The sequence below is a fragment of the Nannospalax galili genome, unplaced genomic scaffold (genome assembly GCF_000622305.1).
Source record: "Nannospalax galili isolate Female #2095 unplaced genomic scaffold, S.galili_v1.0 scaffold171, whole genome shotgun sequence".
Lineage (NCBI taxonomy): Eukaryota > Metazoa > Chordata > Mammalia > Rodentia > Spalacidae > Nannospalax > Nannospalax galili.
Genome location: NW_008329362.1, coordinates 2,879,981 through 2,900,899, shown reverse-complemented (window position 1 = coordinate 2,900,899; position 20,919 = coordinate 2,879,981). Strand labels below are relative to the sequence as shown.

Here is a 20,919-nt window from a genome sequence, read left to right as displayed (position 1 = left end):
TAGGCTATGATCATGTTAATAATTAGGGTTAGGTTAAGGGTTAGCTTCTTGCTTGAAAATAATAAAATACAAATATTGTATTATTATTTAGAATAGTGGAATCTGGAAGCAACTGTTATATTTACTGGCAGATGAAACTTCTCTAAGTCTACTCCTACTATGTATACTCATCAACTTTATCATTTTGCTTCTCTCATAAAAGTATTCCTGCCCAGAGTGGCTGCCTTCCAGAGGACTTTTGGCCATTTTTCTCATGACTAGGGTGAAAAATGTTTCTGGTATCCAGTGGTCAGATGGCCAGATGCTGCTCAGCATCCTGACATGCACAAGGTTGTCACCACCAAAAGCCATGATGTGTGTGGAGAGCCACAGCCTCCGCCGCCATTACAAGATGGCGCCGGTATCCGGACCTTCTTAACAGTAAACATCCTGCTGCGCCCATAAGGGGCGTGCACAAGAGCCTGCTCTCCCTCGCCTCCTCCCGTGGCGTGATCTCCAGCAACCAATCCGCTTCTTATACGTCATAGATGGGACCTTTAGACTATATAAGCAACCGCTCTCCCGCTTCTTGGCGTCTTCGGTCTTTAAGCTTCTAAGAGTGTAAGATGCGCATACAATAAACTGCTGCAGAAGGATCCTGACTTGTCCTCCCGCGTCGTTCTTGCCGGCGAGACGGAAAGCGGTCGGGGACAGTTAAGAACACTGTCTGCTCTTGCAGAGGACCTGAGTTTGATTCCCAGCACCCACATGGTGGCTAACAACCATCTCTTACTCCATTCTAGTGAATCCAATGCCCTCTTCTGACCTCCTTGGCATTGCACTACACGGGTGCTCTTACATACATGCAGACAAAACACTCATACACATAAGATTAAAAAAAAAAACAAAAATTAAATTTTTAAAAAGATAACTCAGGTGGCTGTGCTGTTTTTTGTATATTAATGTATTTAATTGTAACTCCTAAAGACACATAAGAAATAGAAGCACACAGTAGTACTCCAACACCTTTTCTCTCTTTACATTTTCTCAGAGTAGTAAGGGCATTCCAACTAAGGCAGAAATATGAGCAAAGACACAGAGATGAGAACAGAAAACAAGAGCCTGAAAGAGGCAAAGAACCCATCAAGGAGTAGAGGCACACAGAATAGACAACACGGAGCAACAGGAAACAGGGAAAGGGACTGCATGCTAAAATTCAGTATCAATTCAAAGAAATTTCAGTTTAAAAACAAAGTTTTTTTTGCCTCTCACTAATTTTGTAACTTAGTACATCATTTCATTCCTTTGGACTCAGATACTGGGCAAAGTAATTTTTATTTATTTGTAATTTCAGCCAATTAGCTATATTATTATATGATTATATTTTTGTGGTGTTCACATATTTCACAGAACTATTGTTTTAGTGCAATGATAAGTCCAGACACAAATTGCAATGTTCATTTTTTAAAAATATTTTATTTTTGTTCTGTATGCATGAGTGTCTTGCCTGCATGTATGTAAGTACATCATGTGCACCAAGTGCACATTCTGAAGGCCAGAAGAGGGCATCAGAGGCCCTGGAACTGGAGTTAAGGGTAGGTATTAGCAGACATGTGGGTGCTGGGAACCAAACCCAGGTTCTCTGGAAGAGCAGCTAGTGCCCTTAACCACTGAGCCATCTCTCCAGTCTCTATGGATGTTCATATTGATCTCCTTTATTTAGGTATACTCTTCATACATAAAATATATTTTAAGTATACATTTCAGTGAATTTTTTATTATTTTTATTTTATGTGTATGCATGTATTGCCTGCATGTAAATAAGTGCACCCATGTCATACAATGCCCACAGAGGACAGAAGAGACTGTCAGGTCCCCTGAAACTAGAGTTATGGACAGTTGTTAGCTGTCATGTGGGTGCTGGGATTCAAACCCGGGTCTTCTGCAAGAACAACCAGTGTTCTTAATTGCTGAGCCATCTCTCCAGTCCCATGTCAGTGAATTTTGACAACATATATGCTATCTGTCCACCAATGCTGTTAAGATACAGTAAATGCCCAATGCCTGTGAATGTTCCTTGGATCTTTTCTAAGTCAGTGAACTGCACCCTCCTTGGTCTAGATCTCAGGCAACCACTTATCAGCGTTCTGTCATTCTGCATGACAGTTGTCTTTTCTATAGTTTCGTATAATTGGAATTATTCTCTCTGAAGAGTATGATTCCTTTACTCAGCACAGTGCTTTGGAGATCCATTTTGGCTATTGCCTGCACTAACTTTGTTTTCCTTTTTTATTGATGAATAAGATTACAGGTTATAAATATCTCATCATTTATTTATCCATCATCTTTACAGACATGTAGGTTGTCTTCTTCATCTTCCATTATGAATAAATTTGCCATGAATACTCATATACGAGAATATGTGAATTTAATTTTTCATTTCTGTTGGGTAATAACCTAAAAGAAGAGTTTGTAAATCGTGTGGTAAGGGAATATTTAATTTATGAGGAACCGTTGATTGTTTTCTGAAATGATTGCATTTATGTTGTCAAAGCCAACGTATGTCTGACAATTGCATTTGTCCTACACCCTGGTCAGAACTTGATAGTCTCAATATTTTTTGCTTGTTTTGACTTATACAGTCTTCTTGGTTGCAATAGCACTTCATACTGGTTTTAATTTGCATAAATCAAAGATAAGCACTTTTTATGAGCTCATTGGTCATTTCCATTTTGCCTCCCCTCCTCTCCTTTGCACTACCATGATCATGCAAACCACCAAAATATAATCATAATTTTTGCTGCAAGCAAACAAAAACATTTAGACGTTAACATTTAGGAATGAATTTGTATCACCAGTGCTATTCATTCTGTTTCTTCAGCCAGTTTTCACCTGGTGTCATCGCACTCTGCTAATGATTTCCTTTTCAATGCTGTTTATAATTTAAGTATGCCAGAAACAGTTGCTTTAAACGCCTTTATCTTGGTTTCGCTTGGGGGAGTAATCTATACTGTTAGATGGATATTTTTTTTTCTTTCCTTTTCTTTATTTTAACAGAGTTTCCCTAGTCCCAGCCCACTTGGAAGTCACTATGTGGATCAGGTTGGCCTCCATCTCACAGAGATCTGCCTGTCTCTGCATTCCGAGGGTTGGGATTGCCCAGCGAGTTTTTTCCTTTTCACACTTATTTACAGGTATTTCTCCACTGTCTGCTGGATTACCTCATTGTAAATGAGAAATCTGCTGTATTTTTTATATTTGTTTCTCTATATAATGTGTCTCTTTCCTTTAGTTGTATATATGTTTTTAAAGCGGTTTTCTAAATTTTTGATTGTGGTATACCTTAATGCATTTGTATAAGCATGTGTTTATCCTTCATTAGGTCCACTGAGCTTCTAGCAATCTGTAAGATTATGATCATCAGTTTTGGAAAATTTAAGATCAACATTTTTTTCACTTAAAGTTCTGTGATTTTCCCCTTTAAAAACTCTAGCTCCACACAAACTAGTTCATTTGATGCTGATCTCAAGGCTACTGAAGCCCTGTTCATCTTTCACTCTCTCTTTCTTTTGGTTATCTTTTTGAGTAGATTATATTATTTTTTTAACTTTAAAAAAATTTATTGAGATTTTCATAACGTATATAAGGTGTTTTGATTAAATCTACATGCACTCTCTTCCCTCCAAATCCTCCCATATCTTCCCATCACTTTTTCCTGACAACTTCGTTATATTATTAAAATTTTAATTTTACTCATTTTTTCTCCATCCTGTCCAATTACTCTTGTTCAAGATTTTAAAATATTGTGTTGATTTTTATATTATATGTATGAGTGTTTGTCTGCATGTATGTATGTACACCATGTAAGTACCTGGTACAGACAATTGTGAGCTGCCATATGGGTGTTGGGAACAGAACCTGGGTCCTCTGCAGAAGAAAGTGCCCTTAACCACAGAGAAATCTCTTCCTTGTCCAAGATATTTTTTTAATTATCGTATTTTCACTCCTGTAAGTTCTATTTAATGGTTTATGTTTTTTGCTCACTGTGTTCATATTTTTGTTTAATAGTGAAACATAATTATAATATTTGAATAGCTTCTGCTAATTCTAACACTCATTTTGTATATTTTTTCTCTTTTTCTTCTCTTCGGCATGTTTATTAACTTTTGTCATACGCTGAATATTATGGATGCTATGTTCTTAAGTGTCTGCATTTTTTTGTTTTCATCCTTTACATAGTTAAAGAACTTGAACGTCAGTTTACTTGTTTATTGATTCTGCTAAGGTGGCTGTATAGTAGCCTTCACTCCAGTGATGTCTACCCCACTTCAGGACTCTCCAGTAAACATTCCAGATGACCAAGAACTCTCCTCTCTGAAGAGTCAAAGTTCAAATCCTCTCCTATCCCTTATGAGTCCTGCAAGCACTTCAGCCTACAGTTCCCCAACTGTTCTTTGTCCATGTGTGATGGCTGCTGTCCAGTTGGTTGGACTGAAAGATGCCTGGGAGATTAACAAAGAATGGTTCTATGTATGTCTGTAAGGGTGTCTCCAGAGGGCATAAGCTAAGGGGAGAAAACCTGCTCTGAATGTAAACAACATTCAAAAGGCCGAAGGCCCAGATGGAGTAAAAGGGAAAGGAGAGAAACGACTATTGCTGTCCTCATCCTCTCTGCTTTCTTCTCTTCTTCTTCTCCTCCCCCCTTCTTTCCTCCACTCTCCCTCTCTCCCTGCTGCAATCATGATGAGGCACTCTGCTCTGCCACACTCTCCTCACCATGAAGAATTGAAATCTCTGAAACCATGAGCCAAAACGTATCCTTCCTCTTTTAAGTGATGTATATCAGAGAGCTTGTCACAGCCATGAGAAATTAAGGCCCTTCTTTGTGTAGTTTTGTTTTATACAAAGGATGTACTCAACAGAGAAGGGGTCCCATAAAAATCTGTAGACTTCTGTCACAAAGGCTTTCTTCCTCAAAACACTGCCCTGTAACTTCCAACTGCTACAAGATCATCTCCATCTTTTCAATTCAGCAAAGCTTCCAGGATCTTGTTGGATTCCCATTTCTTCTGCCCATGTTCAAATATGTCAAATTGGAAATAGATGGATGCTACAAAGAAAGCCAAGAAGATCTGAAATCTCGTGGTTACTTCTTCTCTCATGAGGCTCAAACTCCGAAGATACGTTTCTCCCATCACTCACTAGATGCACTTGCTTTGCCGTTTTGCTCAGTTGTCTCCTACGGGAGCTTAGACATGGTCTTTGACACTTTGTTATTTAATACAGTCTTGATACAGAATATTCTTAAGTGGGACAGTATGGTTTAGAATCAGACTAGGTGGGGTTTACATGGCATCTTTTTTCAGAAATTGCTACCTGAAGCAAGGTACTATAATTATAACTGGAATGTTTCAACAAAGATGTTCACTGTCACGTTAAAACAGATTGTGGACAGTTACTTCCGACTCTACTAAGCTCAGTAGTTCTGAATAACATAGGTGAAAATGTAATGATTTTTAAATTAATGTAATTAGTTAAAAGCTATTTCACAATAATACCATCGATTCAAAGTAATTTATTATTATTAGATTGTATTATTACAGATTAACTTATGATAGTTCAAACAATTGTCATTTTGCTTCACTGGTATGAAACACATATCTACATTATAAAGTCTTCATTAACTCTGCTAATCTAGGGCTAGAGACATAGCGCAGCAGTAGAGCACTTGCCTAGCACATGTCAGGCCATGAGTTTGATCCCAGCACCAGAGAAATAGAATGATAGCCTACTCATCATGTTCTCTAATTATTTCTAATAATCCTACAAGCTAGGTTGGAAATGCCAGCCATGCATTCTTTCCATTTACTGTTTGGCACATTTACTGTGAGTCTACCCTCTACCAAAGTCAGAGATTGATAGCAAACAGAAAACCTATGCATACCAACAGGTTAGTCACACATTGTATATGTGGGTGTAAATGTAGGTATACACATAAGCATGTATACATGTGCATATGTGTGCATGTGAGTATGAGCATATCTGCCTAAGGGGGACTGTGGATGCTCCATATTCCAGAAATAATTGCATCCCAGTCTTAGCATTGAAAAAAATGCCTTTAATGGTGCACTAAACACTAAAACATCAGAGCTGATGCACTAAAACTGCACCTACATATTTTGTGTTTCATGATAAAATTGTTCTCTTTTATATCCCTTAAATATCTGAAATATCCTAGAATAATTAACATTTAAAGCACTTAAAGTGAACAGTTCAGGTGTTTAATAATACATTATTTTGATAAGTATTTATAACAGGTTATAGTACATACAATTTAAAAGGCAGAAAGTGGAAAATGTACAAAAAATACCAAAGAAAATAAACTCTAGAGAACCACATAACAAATTCTACAGCGCCAGTAATTTAGGTAACTAAATACCAAACTCTCCCTAATACAGCAGCTAAAATTATTTTACACAGCATTTACACAGCTTGTATAATATTTCCAACTTGCAAGAATCTTTTTTTTTTTCAGAAAATATGGGATAGTTCACAGATTTTCATGTCATGCTTCTGCAGGGGCCACGACTTCTTCTCTGTGGCCTTCCCACTTTAACAACATGCTGTTGAAGTGAGCACACAGAATCTTTTCAATAACACCCCTCTTGTTCGTGTTATTCATGATTTAGAACATGGAAACTACCTGTCTCCCTATAAAACTGTAGTCCTTTATTCAAGTAAACAGCTTCATCAAAATCACTGATTAAGGTTTAAGCAAATCGGGTGCAATGGCACATACTTATAATCCTAGCACATCAGAGGTAGAGACAGGAGGATCAGGAGTTCCAGCCTGGACTACATAGTGAGTCCAAGGCCAGTCTAAACTACCTTAGAAATAATCATAATTTGTCTCAAAAATAGAAACAATTTTTTAATAAAATGGAAATCCATAATTACTGGCATTGTAGAATTTATTATGTGGTTCTCTAGAGTTTATTTTCTTTGGTGTTTTTTGTATATTTTCCTCTTTCTGCCTTCTATTTCCTTCTAAACATAAGAACACTTAGTACATTCATACTTGAAAGTAATTTAATTGATAAGAATCACGTTGTTGCAGGCAAGGAACTCTAAGTTCACTGAGAACTGGGAGGGCAGGAACACAATTAGGAAATGTTTTGTTCCTGGTCTGATTGGGCAAAGTGCGTTGCAAAACCATCCATCTCACCCCAAAGCACATAAATTTGTAATAATGAAAAGTATGTGATTAGAATTGAGAGATGGCTCCATTGATAAAGTGCTTGCCACTCAAGCATGAGGAGCTGAGTTCAAATCCCCAATGCTCAAGTAAAAGCCTGGTTTAGTGCACTTCTGGAACTCTGGTGCTGAGAAAATAGGGACAGACACCTGCCTATAGCTCACTGGCTAGTTGGTCCATCCAAAATGGCAAGCTCCAAGTTCACTGAGAAGCTCTGTCTCAAAAAGTAAAGGGAAAGGCTTAGCACAGTGGTACATACCTTTAATCCCAGGGCTTAGGAGGCAGAGGAAGGTGGCTTTCTGTAAGTTGGATGCTAGCCTGGTTGGTCTACATAGTTAGTCCAAGCCAGCCAGGGCTGTCTCCTCAGTGGTTTAGACACTGGTAATTTGCCCTTGTTCAAGTGATAACCCTCTCCTGTGTTTATGCACACAACCCCAATTAAATGCAGTGGGACACACACACACACACACACACACACACACACACACACACGAAAGCAAAAGCATGTGATCAAATTTGCCTTTTGAGATAATTTTAAAGAATTCTTTTATTGTGGCACGTGCAAAAAACTAATGTTCTGGAAATGTAGTGAAAAGTAGTCTTAGATTTCTCAGGATTTTTATTCATGAAGATTTTACTTAATGTTCTCTAGAATCACTGGTATGGATTTGTGGTCTTTCTCCTTCTAATTCTCTCTGGTGCTTCTCCAGATTCTAGCACTGCATTCTCTAGAGTCTACTACAGCACACTGAAGCTTTTTTTTTTTTTGTCTTTGTTCAGACACTGTCTCCCTGTAACCCCAGCTGATCTTGAACTCACAGAGATCCACCTGCCTCTGCCTCCCAAGAGCTGAAACTAAATGCATGCACCAGCAGTTGCGGCCTACACTGAAGCATTTTTAAATGCACAATTATTTTGTCACACAAAAACAAACAAACAAACAAAAAAACACCCAAAGACTTAAATCTGTTGTAGCTATTTTTTTCCCATATGCCTTTGTTTGGTTAGCTTTACTTGGAATAGAGCATGTGTAAATCTCCCTCCAGCCCCTTCCCATTTCACTGATTACAACGCCGACTCTAACCCGCACTCCAGATCACCCTTCCTCATAGTGCACTGTTCCTCGCTCCCACTTCTCAGGACCAGCTGGCCAGATTACAGCCTGTTTGTGTCATCTCACCGAACGATCTGTCATACAGCTTCTAAGCCCATCTACACCATTCACATCTCCCACAGCAGAGAGAAGATTGTTCTGGCTGCTCTTCTGTACTTCTTCCACCCTATTCCTGCTGAGCAGCCCTTCCTGTGAGCTATGCCAGTCAATGACTGAGCACAATGGAGATCTCAGGCCAGCCCAGATTTTCTTACAGTTGTGGTGCTCTCCGAGACGCCTCCAGACTAACTCTTCTTCTCCCACCTAACTCCCCACTGTATTATGGCCTAGTCATTCCCCCCACTTCCTACCGCCATCCTTTCCACCTCCTGGTCCTGCTCAGGCCAATGGGCCCATCACTAGCACCAGATGAACTCCAAATTCTTTATTGCTGAAGAGTTGTGATATCAATTTTCTTTTTTTAAAAAAAAAATTTATTTATTATTTTTATTTTATCTGTATGAGTGCTTGCTTAAGTGCACCCATGTCGTGCAATGCTTGCAGAGTTCAGAAGAGGGTGTAGGATCCCCTGGAACTGGAGTTTCAGACCGTTGTTAGCCACCATGTGGGTACTGGAAATCGAACCTGGGTTCTCTGCAAGAGCAGTCGGTGCTCTTAACTCCTGAACCATCTTTCCAGCCCCTCAATTTTCTTTCTTCTTCTTTTTTTTTTTTAATGTGTGTGTTTTGCCTCCATGTAAGTGCACCCACATGTGCAATGCTCAGGGAGGCCAGAAAGTGGCGTCAGATTCCCTGGACATGGGAATGTGTTAAAGGCAGCTGCTAGCCACCATGTGGGTGCTGGGAACCAAACCCAGGTCCTCTGCAACAGCAGCAAAGCCTCTTAACTGCTGAGTCATCTCTTCAGCCCTGCGACATCATCAGTTTCCCACGAGTATCTAGCAGTTACTCAGTGAACATCAATTCCATGATGCCTTTGTCACCTCCTCACTGCACCATCACAAGACAAGGAGATGGCTCTGGTGCTTCTTCAGCTTCCAGCTTCCTTTAAGGTCTGTAATCCTATCATGGGTTTTTACCCTCAGGACCTCATACAAACTCAGTTGTTTCTCCAGAGTCCCACCTTCTAACGGCCTTACATTGGAGTTTGGAGCTTTGATATTTTGACTTGGGAAAGACATAGATATTCTCTCCTTAACAGTTTTCAGTTCCTCTGAAACAGTAGAAACAATTCAACTACAGGACAACCTTCTCCGACACTGACCACCTCTTAAAGTTCTAGTGCATCCCTGTCCTCATCATGCTGGCCAGTCTCTGGTTGCTCAACTATATTAATTCCTCCCTCTGAGCCTCAGAATGGCCTTAAGGAGTCCCATCTAGTGACCCTGACTTTGTCCTCCATCTGGGTTTGGCTAGTTGGAGGCACATGATCGGAGGAAGCAGTTTGAATCTTGGTTTTATTTGCCCAAAGCCTGAGACCAGCTGTTCACTGCCAAAAGGCTTCCTGGTCCCAGTTACCAATCTGTTACTTAATTCCAACCCTATGGCTGGTAATATCTTCACTGTTGGTGTTTCCCCTTGAAAACATTCCCCATTACACTTTCTACCCATTTCTTTCCAGAACACAGATTCCCTATGCCGTTCTCCATATTACCAAGGATCCCTTCTACTTGCCAAACTAATCATGAGCCTGTGTCCCAGAGGAGGTTGGACAAGTGCTATGACACAGAACTTATAAAGAGCAAGGAAATTCCTCTCTGTCCCATGGTAGAGGAACTTATGGAAATGATAAATTCAAGTCAAGCTATAAAAAGAAACCTATATAGGGATGGACATTGTTAAGAGTTAAAAGCTGACCATATTTGGCTTAAAAAGATGAAAATTCTATCCATAGTTAAAGCTTTGCTTCTTAGCTGCCAAATCAAGCATTTGCAGTACACTTATCAACTGTTTAAATAGCTAGTCTTCTGAAATTTTACCTGACACAACTGAGACATATCTAGGTTTTTCTTTCAACATGAAAATAGATTTTAAGATTTTTAAAAATATATTAATTAAGGGGCTGGAGAGATGGCTCAGCAGTTAAGAGCACTGACTGCTCTTGCAGAGGACCCAGGTTTGATTCCCAGCACCCACATGGGGGCTACGAACAGTCCTTAACTCCAGTTCCAGGGGAGTCCAAAGCCCTCTTCTGACCTCTGAGGCATTGCACAACACAGGTGCACTCACATACATGCAGCCAATACACTCGTACACATAAAATAAAAATAATAAAAAAAATATTTTTTTCAATATAAAAATATGTATATTGGGGCTGGAGAGATTGCTCAGTGGTTAAGAACACTGGTTGTTCTTGCAGAAGACCCAAGTTCAAATCCCAGGACCCATATGGCAGCTAACAACTTTTTGCAACTCCAGTCCCAGGGGATCTGACAGCCTCTTCTGATCTCCGTGGGCATTGCACGACACAAGTGCACTTACCTACATGCAGGCAATACATGCATACACATAAAAATATATATATATATATTAAAAAGGTGTTAAGAAATAATGAAAATCCTGTGTTGCTTTGGAGACTTCTGGGACCTCCCTGGCTAATAACTTATGGGGAGATAGCCCATACCTGACACTGAGACTTTTGTTCAATAACCCATGTCTTCTGGAAGCAGCAGCATCCACCCATGAAGGATACCTCCACTCAAACTCCTTTCATTTATTTATTTCTTATATTTTATAATTAGCTTACAGAGTAGTGAGTTTCCATAAGGCTTTTTCGTACATGCCTATTTTTGGTAAACCCACCCTCTTCCCCCTATTGGCCCCCATCTCCAGTTAAACCCTAACCCTCAATATTCCTCCCCTCTTCTTTTGTATTACATATGCTCTACTGTCCCCACCCATTACAATTTTTAATTGGATTGCAAGATAGTGGGGTTCCATATGGCTTTTTCATACATGCCCTTCATTTTGGTTAACCCTTCCCTCACCCCCTTTTCCCTTATCTCCCATCCTCTCCCTGCTTGAAATTTTCCACCCCCAGCATTCCCCCTCTCTACTTTTGTTTTACCTGTATTCTACTATTCCTTCTCCCTTAATGCATGCCCCCCACATTGGCCACTTTCTCATTTCCTGACCTCCACATGTACCCCAAGTTAAACACAAAGCAAAAGATTCAGCTAGGATCCACAGATGAGAGAGAACATGTAGTGTTTGTCTTTATGAGCCTGGGTTACCTCACTCAGTATAATTTTTTTCCATTTTCATCCATTTACCTGCAAATTTCATTTCAGTTTTCTGTAAAGTTGAATAAAATTCCATTGTGTATGTGGACCATATTTTCCTTATCCATTCATCCCTCAGCTGATGAATTCTAGGTTGATTCCATTTACTAACCATTGTGAATAGAGCAACAGTAAATATGGATGTGCAAGTATCTCTGTAGTAAGATACAAAATCCTTTAGATGCTAAGACCCTGTGGCTGAAAACACCGCATGCTTTGGTTGGAAGACATAGAGAAATCAATGTGTGGAACTGGCAGGGAAATTTCCTGCCTGCTGCTAGCTTTCACGGTGCTGCAAGACACTATGTAGGCTGTTGAGGGAGAGAAGACATCGATGGTCTTACCCAGCACTGGATCCTGCATGCTTCAATACTGATCTGACAGGTAGATGTGCCCACCCTGTGCAATAATTGCATGACTGTTAGGGAGGTGACCAATCACTTTCTGATTGGATGAAGTAGGGAGGGAGATATGTTGGGGGATTTGGAGGGAGGAAATAGTGAATGCGTATGATAATATATTGTATACATGTATGAAATTCTCAAAGAATAAATAAAATATATTATTTTTTAAAGTAAATAAATGAAAATCACTCATGAATTAATCAAGGTCTCTTAAAGGTTTTGAAAAGCAGGGTTGGTACAGAATTCACTGGAACAACTGAAGCATCTTCTGGGATGACTTCCGCACAATGTGTTCAGACTCCAACAGCCACAGGCTCTTCAGGGTCCCAGTAACCCTCCAATACCAAGATTGTTCAGCTATGATCAACTCCTAAATTAATATCATGAATACAAAAGAGAAAGCGGGCTATATAAAAGAAGCCTGAGGGGTTGGGAAGTCGTCTACAACAATGTTCTTTTTCTTATTTCAATATCCTCTGAAAGGATTTGGAAGAAGGCCTGGGTCCTTTTGCAAATTTTTAAGTTGGTAAAGATGTCTTCTTGCCCACAGTTTAAATAGCTTTCTAGAACATAATTTCTAGAATATTATAAATACTAATAATGCTATTTAAAATGTAGCCAGTGTTATACAGACATTGAATCAATTCGATACTACCACTACATATATGATAAATATGAATCAATACATGACAAGCTTTTCTTTAATTGACAAAAATATGGCTTGGCTCTTTTTTCTCATTGAAATAATTACTCTGTATAATTTCACTGACAGAATCTGTAGAATGTGATGTGCTTGTTTTTATACTTTTATTATTTTTTATTTTATGCATATGAGTGTATTTGCCTGCATATATGTAAGTGCACCTGTGTTGTGCAGTGCCTAAGGAGGTCAGAAAAGGGTGTCAGATTCCCTGGAACTGGAGTTACAGACAGTTGTTAGCTGCCATATGAGTCCTGGGAATTAAACCACTTGAACCATCTTTCCAGCTCCTGATCTTGTATATATATACATACACATATATATAATTTTCATTTTATGTGTGTAAGTGTATTGTCTGCATGTATGTGAGTGCACCCATGTCTTGCAATGCTGCGGAGATCAGAAGAGGGCTTTAGATTCCCCTGGAACTGGAGTTAAAGACGGTTTGTAGCCGCCATGTGGGTGCTGGGAATCGAACCTGGGTCCTCTGCAAGAGCAGTCAGTGCTCTTAACCGCTGAGCCATCTCTCCAGCCCGTGATCTTGTTTTTTAAGACAGGGTTTCACTCAACCCTAGGCAGGCTTTAAAGTCACTATGAAGCCCAGGCTGGCCTCAAATTCATGATGATTCTTCTGCCTTAGCATCCCAAGTGCTGGGATTATAGGCATGTACCACCAAGCCCAACTTCAGAAATACATGGTTTTCATATTGTAAGTATATATTACATATTTCATATATAAGTATTGGGTCACCTTTAGCACACTTTTTGTGACAAAAATAAATTGTAAAAAATCCACTAATAAAAATTAATGTGATCATAGCAACTAAGAATTACAGATTTCTTTCAGTGAAGTATTGTTAAAATTATTTGGAATCACTAAGAGTTTATAGTCATTACTATTAAAAGTATTGGCAGTTCTATAAAGCTAAGAAGTAATAGTAGCACTTAACTGATCTAGAAAAATATATTTATAAATTTTGATAAATAATTACCAAACATGAAAAATGTGTTAAAATCATTCATCTTTGTGAGATCAGTGAAGATTAGTGCTTTTGTACCTTGACTGAAGAAGTCTCTGCTCCAGCAGTATTCTGACTCTCTCTGGAGGTCTGTAGAACAAGTTCCGGAAGTGGCGTACACCTTTAATCCCAGAACTCAGGAAGCAGAGGCAGGAGGGTCTCTGTGAGATCAAAACCATCCTTGCCTACAGCCAGGCCAGGTAAGGCCGCAGGAAGACCCTATCTCAATAAACAAAACACCAAAACCAAAACAAAACAGTAAGTTCAGGAGGAGTTTGTGTATGTCTGATATGAAATGAGAAAGAAGCAACTCTGGAAGACAGGAAATGAAAGCCAGGGTCAGTTATACGGTAGTCAAAAATGAAGCTTCATATTTGGAATACTGTATTTTTATTTTATGTGTCTGAGTGTATTGCTTACATATGTGTAAGTGCACCCATGTCGTGCAGTGCCCACAGAGGTCAGAAGAAGGCATTGATCACTGGAACTGGAGTTACTGACGGTTGTTAGTTGCCACGTGGGTGCTGAGAATCGAACCTGGGTCCTCTGAAAGAACAGTCAATGTTCTTAACTGCTGAGCCATCTCCCCAGCTCCAAAACTTCAGTCTTTGAAAGCTTCTCTTTCCTCACATATTCCTTGGTAATGCTCCAAGTTCTCTCTGGTAGAACCTATAGCTATTCTTCTGTCTTTTCTCTTGACAGAGCTGAAAAATATCTCCATATAACTGTGAAACAGCAACACAGGGTTCCCCACGACCCCACAGGGGATTGTCCCAATCTTCTTATCCTAGCCATCAAACTCTGTTCATCTAAGAACTAAGATAATTTGGTGAAATCCACTTATTCAAATACTCATTTTCTTTTTAAATTTCACTATTGATTTTAAACAGCCCAGCATGAATGAACAGTGAACTGAACTAGTCAGCAAGAGTTTCGAGACAAATAAGAGCTAAAAATGATCCCGGCTGACTTAGTCTTTTATGAGGAAAGGATGTATGGCCATATAATAAATATGATTAGGAAGGCTGTGCACTAGAACTCAATTGCCACATGAAGAGTTTAACAGAAAGGCATAACTATTAGGTACACGAAATAATCTAAAAATTTCATAGTGAGGAAAATATTTTATTATAAAATTCTTCAATATTTAATTTAAAAGTCCAAATGACATATATGACACATACATATGTACACATGACACATATGTTTACATATATATGACACACATACATATATACATATATACATACATAAAACATCCTAAACCTAAAGAATAAAATTTATAATTGTCCATCAGGAAAATGTAAATAAATGAAATACCATTTTAGATGCACTAGGATCTACAATGTATAATAGGATGTATAATCACAAAATATAAAAACAAGTAGTGTTGACAAGATGAAAAGGCTGGAATTCTCATACACTGCCACAAAATGGTGGAAACATGAAAAAAAAAATGGTGCCATCATCATTTGTAAAACAGTCTAGCAGCTTCTCCAAAAGTTAAACACAGTTTCTATAGGACCCAAAAGTTCCACCTACACATGTATATCCAAGAGCCATGAAAACATATCCATATAAAAACTAGTATGCAACCGGGTGTGGTGGCGCACACCTGTAGTCCCAGCACTTGGGAGGCAGAGGCAGGCGAATCTGTGAGTTCAAGGCCAGCCTGGTCTACATAGTGAGTTCCAGGACAGTTGGGGCTACAGGGAGACCCTGTCTCAAAAAGACCAAAAAAAAAAAAAAACTAGTATGCAAGTGTTCAAAGTAGTATTCATTATAACCAAAAGGCAGAAACAAACTAACTGCTCAATTAACCAATAAATGAACAGACGGCATTAGTAGAGGGACTACTGGTCAACAATACAAAGGTTGTAGTACTGGTTTTATGATACAACATGAAAAGATGCCAAGACTTTTTGCGCACAGAAAGGTATCAGGCATAAGAGGTCATAAATTGTGTGATTTTGCTTTATAAAATGCTCAGAGCAGGCAAATTATGGAGGTAGCTCAATGATTGCTTAGGAACAGGGAAGCTGGAGGGGTAGGAGATAGTAGCTAATGGATACAAGGTTTCCTCTAGGGGTAATGAGAACATTCTAGACTTGATTGTAATGATGGCTAGGTGACTCTGTGAATATGCTAAAAACAGCTGAATCATGCTCTATAAATTCGTAAGTTGTCTGGTATGTGAAGGCTTAGTTCAACAAGCTGTTATTTTTTTTTTAAAAGAAACTTCTAAATATATCTATTATTTTCAAAATAGGTTCTAAGTTTCATTTAGCCAGTTCTAGTAATCTTTTTTTAATTTAAAAATATTTTTATTTATTTTATAGGTATGAGTGCTTGTCTATGTGTATATAAGTGCACCACAACCTCAGAGGCCAGAAGAGGGTATTGCTTACATATGTGTAAGTGCATCCATGTCATGCAGTGCCCACAGAGGTCAGAAGAAGGCATTGATCCCTGGAACTGGAGTTATTGATGGTTGTTAGTCACACTGTGGGTGCTGAGAATCGAACCTGGGTCCTCTACAAGACCAGTCAGTGTCCTTAACTGCTGAGCCATCTCTCCTGCCCCAAAACTTCAGTCTTTGAAAACTGCCGTTACCTCACATATTCCTTGGCAATGCTCCAAGTTCCCTCTGGTAAAAACTGTAATTAGTGATGGTTAGTTGGCATGTGGATACTGAGAACTGAATCCAGGTCTTCTGCGAGAGCAGCCACTGCTCTTGACCATTGAGCCATCTCTTCAGCCCCAAGCCCACTCTTCTAACCAATGAGAGTTATATATTCTTGTGTTAGTTTTGCTGAAGCAGTTCAGAGCTGTTCAAGAACCAGGTGGGTGGCTAGCTCCCTGGCCAGGCCTCCAGGTCAGCCCACTCCCCTAGGAAAGGCATGTGCCACTCCCACTGAGTTGGAACACTGTCCACGTGCTTCCCCTCCCTTTCCTTTGTTGTTGAAGAGTAACAAAGTCCTGACTATTAAACTCCAGTTCTCTTTATTATTAATCAAAAAGGCCAATAGAAAATAATCCTAAGCAATAACTGGTGGACAATATACTTTGCATTTGCCTTTGAAATGTGTTTTAACCACAGTTTGAAATTAACTCTATTGCAGATAAACTATCATAATTTCCACAGTATGGGATTCCTCCTACAAAATCAGAGAAATGCAACTGTAGGTCAGTGTTTGAGAATAAACAATTCACATGCAGATAATGAAAGGCCAGAGATTTTATTCCTGAGCTAATTCCAGAACTAGAGTCAACACCTCATTTGTGCCAAAACTAAAATGTAGCATATCAGAAAATAAAACATAACTTAAATGTTTATGAAAAGTTGCCTTTCAAATATACATGATCTCTCACTGGCTAGACCCCGAGCAAAGTCAAGAGATTCGGCTTACATTCTGGACCTAACATTAACCACAAAGACTTTGTCTAATGAACAAACCCTTCAGAGCCTCAGTTCTGGTTTGAGTATAATGACAATTGCCTGATTCACTGGATAGTTCATAACAACAAATGTAAAATTACTTAAAGAAAAACATAAACACTGTATATGTTAGCAATTAGCAAGTTAGATGGGAAAAACTAGATCTTTTTCAGCTGCCATCTTCTCTGCAATCATTAATCCTCTACAGACACTCAATTTTGTTGCATATCCTTTTAATATATATTTTTATTGAATTTGTGTGCATTTTATACATCTTAATCATATTTAGACTCCATCCCATATCTGCACACACACACCATCATAGCCAGCCCACTGAATTTCATGTATTCTGTCATATATGTTAAAGTCTATGGAGTCACGTTTGTGTCCCCAGATGTCCCTCAGTGTGAGTTCATTCACTGTAGCCTGGTCATCCTATCTAGCATCACTCCCTTGAAGACCAACTCTCCCTCACCCAGCAGTGATCAGCTGCCAATAGTTCAACAATTAAGGTTGGGGCCTCCTGCCACTTCCACAGTTCTGTGTTGGGGTTTTGTCTGATGGAGTTTGCAACGGCCTTGTCCCTGCTGTAAGTTCATATTTGGTAAACACATTCTTAGGCATTCTTTTTCATTTGATGCCATTGCCCTTTAACAAGAAGAACCCAAGGATAAGAAAGGTTGACCAATGGTCAAAATTATACAACTCTGTCCTCAGTTGTTGTTGTTTTTTCTCCTATGTCATTATTGGGAGAGGATTTCTACTTTCTTTGATCTCCTGAACAACCCCATCCCTGAGGCACACAGATTAGAAGTTCCAGCACCCCTCAACCCTGGAGGTGGAAGAAGATGTAGGCTGTTATCCAACTAGGTAACAGTACTTTGAGTTTTCTCAGGACAGTCTCTTTGAGGGCTGCTCATCTGATGTAGTGAAAACATCACCTTTCACATTCAGAATGTTCCGGTTTGGATCTGATGGGCTGATACTGAATTTACAACACAAAGTTTAACCAAAGTGATCCAAGATTTGACATACACTCCATCATCCCCACAACACATCAGAACTGGAGATCTGTAAATGTGATATGGATTTTTGTTTTTAGGTTTTGGGTAGATAAGCTAGAAAAGAATATCCATGTCTGAAAATGACAAGGTGAGCAATTAGAATTAAGAGACAGGAAAAGCAAGAAAAATAAAATCATAAATGCAGAATTATGAAAGAGTATATGTTAGCACACAAAAACACCAAATCCAGTGCTTCATAATAAGGTAGATTAAAAGACATTTTGTGAAGTAAGATGGCCCTTCTAACATTTCATATTGTCTCTTCCAAGGAGGGAAGTAAAGTGAGAATGTATTTTCCATTCCCCAAAAGGACACTTATGTTAGGTTGATTATTTTGGCCCTGGTGTTTTCCTACGAGTGTTTGCCAGCAAGCAACCCATCCCTTGGCATGTCAATTTGTCTCAAACCTGTACTGGATCCTGCTTTTCATCTACTTCATGAATTCAAAAGAATAGTAGTAATTTGTCAATTTTTACCCTAGACATGGACAACCTTAATATCTTCTTTTCTTTTTGAATAACCTAATTTTTAAATCTATCTTTAAAAAATCATAGAACTTCAAAAATCAAAGTTTTAAGTGCATATAGTTATCCTCATTCTCTGTAGATGAGAGTGTAAATTACTATGGTCACTTTAAAATTGGAATAATCTCTAATTTGAGCAAGTATTTACCCTTTAATACAAATCTTCTCAACTATAAACCCCAAAGAAATGTGCATGTATCTGCAGCAAAGGAACACCCACACAGTAGCTCCACAGAATAAACCACCCATACTCTGTCATCATTACAATGGATAAATAAATAATGGTTTGTCCATACAATGGGACCCTATGTAGCAATAAAATTAGATATCATGAAATGAAAGGACCACTCCTATTATAGCATGGCTGAATTTTACCATCACTTTTACTGAAATTAACTAGACAAAATTGAAAATAGGGTATGTACCACAATTTGTGTCTATAAATTTGTCAGAAAAAATATAATGTATTATGTAAAAGTGTAGTGTCATGGTTACCTTGGGGGAGGAGGACAGAATGACAAACCTGACAAGTGACAGGCTTCTGGGGCTTGGTAATGGTGTCTTCATTTGGGTAGAGGCTCTGAAGTGTGTTTTCCTGGTGGCAATTCACTGAACTGTACACTTTTGATGCGGTAACTTTTATATGTACATATAATATGCCCAATACGTCCTTTGGATGTTGAGTGAAGAAAGCAATTTGTGGGAGCAAACATGTAGCCTGTGAGGCTGCTCAAGTGAGATATGAACTTAGACCAGGAGAGGACGTGAAAACGAAAAAGGTGAAAACACTGATTTGGGAGGTAGAACTTTATGGAGATTGAAGTTGATGTCTGAGTTAAAGTTTGCCTAGCTGTGTGATCAGAATGACTGGAGAGAAATTAAAAGCTAAGGTTTGAGCACATGAAATTTGAGATGTTATCACTGGGATATTTTTTGAAACTTGGAAATGGACAAAGGTAGAACTATCAGTTTAAAAACCACAGCATATGGATGGTATGTCTAGGCATCGAATTGGAATGCTTCCTAACTCTGTTCTCAACCCTGCCGTATTCAGTCTTTCATTAGTAACTGTGGATAAAGGTGCAAACGAAGAAATTAACAGGAAAGAACTGGAAAATAATACATACAAAACAGCATCACAAATAAGAAAACAACTCAGAGGCTGATAAACTTAACAAGAAGGGCACAATCACCTCCTTGAGTTGCAGACATCAGCTATTATATCATCTTAACAGTATGACATAACCAAAATATGGAAAATTTAGAGAGTTCCATTTCCAATGATATTGATTTGAATCAGCACTAAGAGTAGCCAAAAAACCAATCTATCGAGCAATACAAAAATGATACAGTATTAAGATTTTACCCTCAACTGCTCAGATCCCAGACCAAGTGTTACATTTTGTGTGTGATTTTTGAGGTATTGAAATTGATTCAAAGAAAAAGAGATAACAAGGTTGGAAACCATCACACAAGCAAAACAATTGAAAGAAATGGGGCTGCTAATCTAGAAAAACATTCCATGAGGACAAGCCTTGCTATTCAAAAGTTAGCTTTGAACAATTCAAGGGCTAACCTTAGTATTTATTATCTTTAAAAAGTAAAGGTAGAATTAAGATAAATATGAGATAGATAGATGATTGATTGATTGATGATTGATAGAAGATAGATAGACAGACGATAGAGGATAGATAGATAGATAGATGATAGATAGATAGATCAATGATAGATTTTCACATATGTAGATCCTAGCACAAAATAATGAAGAATTTTCTAAAAACTTGTACTTAGATTGCTATATAAAATAGCTTCTCACTAGTGAACTATTCCAACAGAGCCTATACAGATTCATGGATAGAAAAATTTTGTTCTAGAACCTCTAAGTTCTTCCCAACTCTGGAATATTGTGAATGGGTAAGACTGTGACTGGAAAGTAGCAGTTTGGAAAGGAATGAGAAAGTTAGAAGGAAATGGGACAGAAGAGGAGGAAAGAAGAAAAGTCAGACATCTCTATCATGCAAACACTTTCCCTACCTGGAAATAAACTAACAAGAAATTATTGGGAAGATAAAGTCTGTTGCAGAAGTATGGGCTTCTTAATTAAACTTAACACCATAAAAGGACACAGTGGATTTTCCTCT

General features: G+C 38.6%; 1 non-coding gene across 1 annotated transcript; it reads right to left on the bottom strand.

Moving 5' to 3' along the window:
- Positions 1-6,513: 6,513 nt before the first annotated feature.
- On the bottom strand, positions 6,514-6,617 carry LOC115071107. Its single transcript, XR_003850225.1, has one exon. It is a non-coding gene; the product is annotated as a U6 spliceosomal RNA (small nuclear RNA).
- Positions 6,618-20,919: the final 14,302 nt, after the last annotated feature.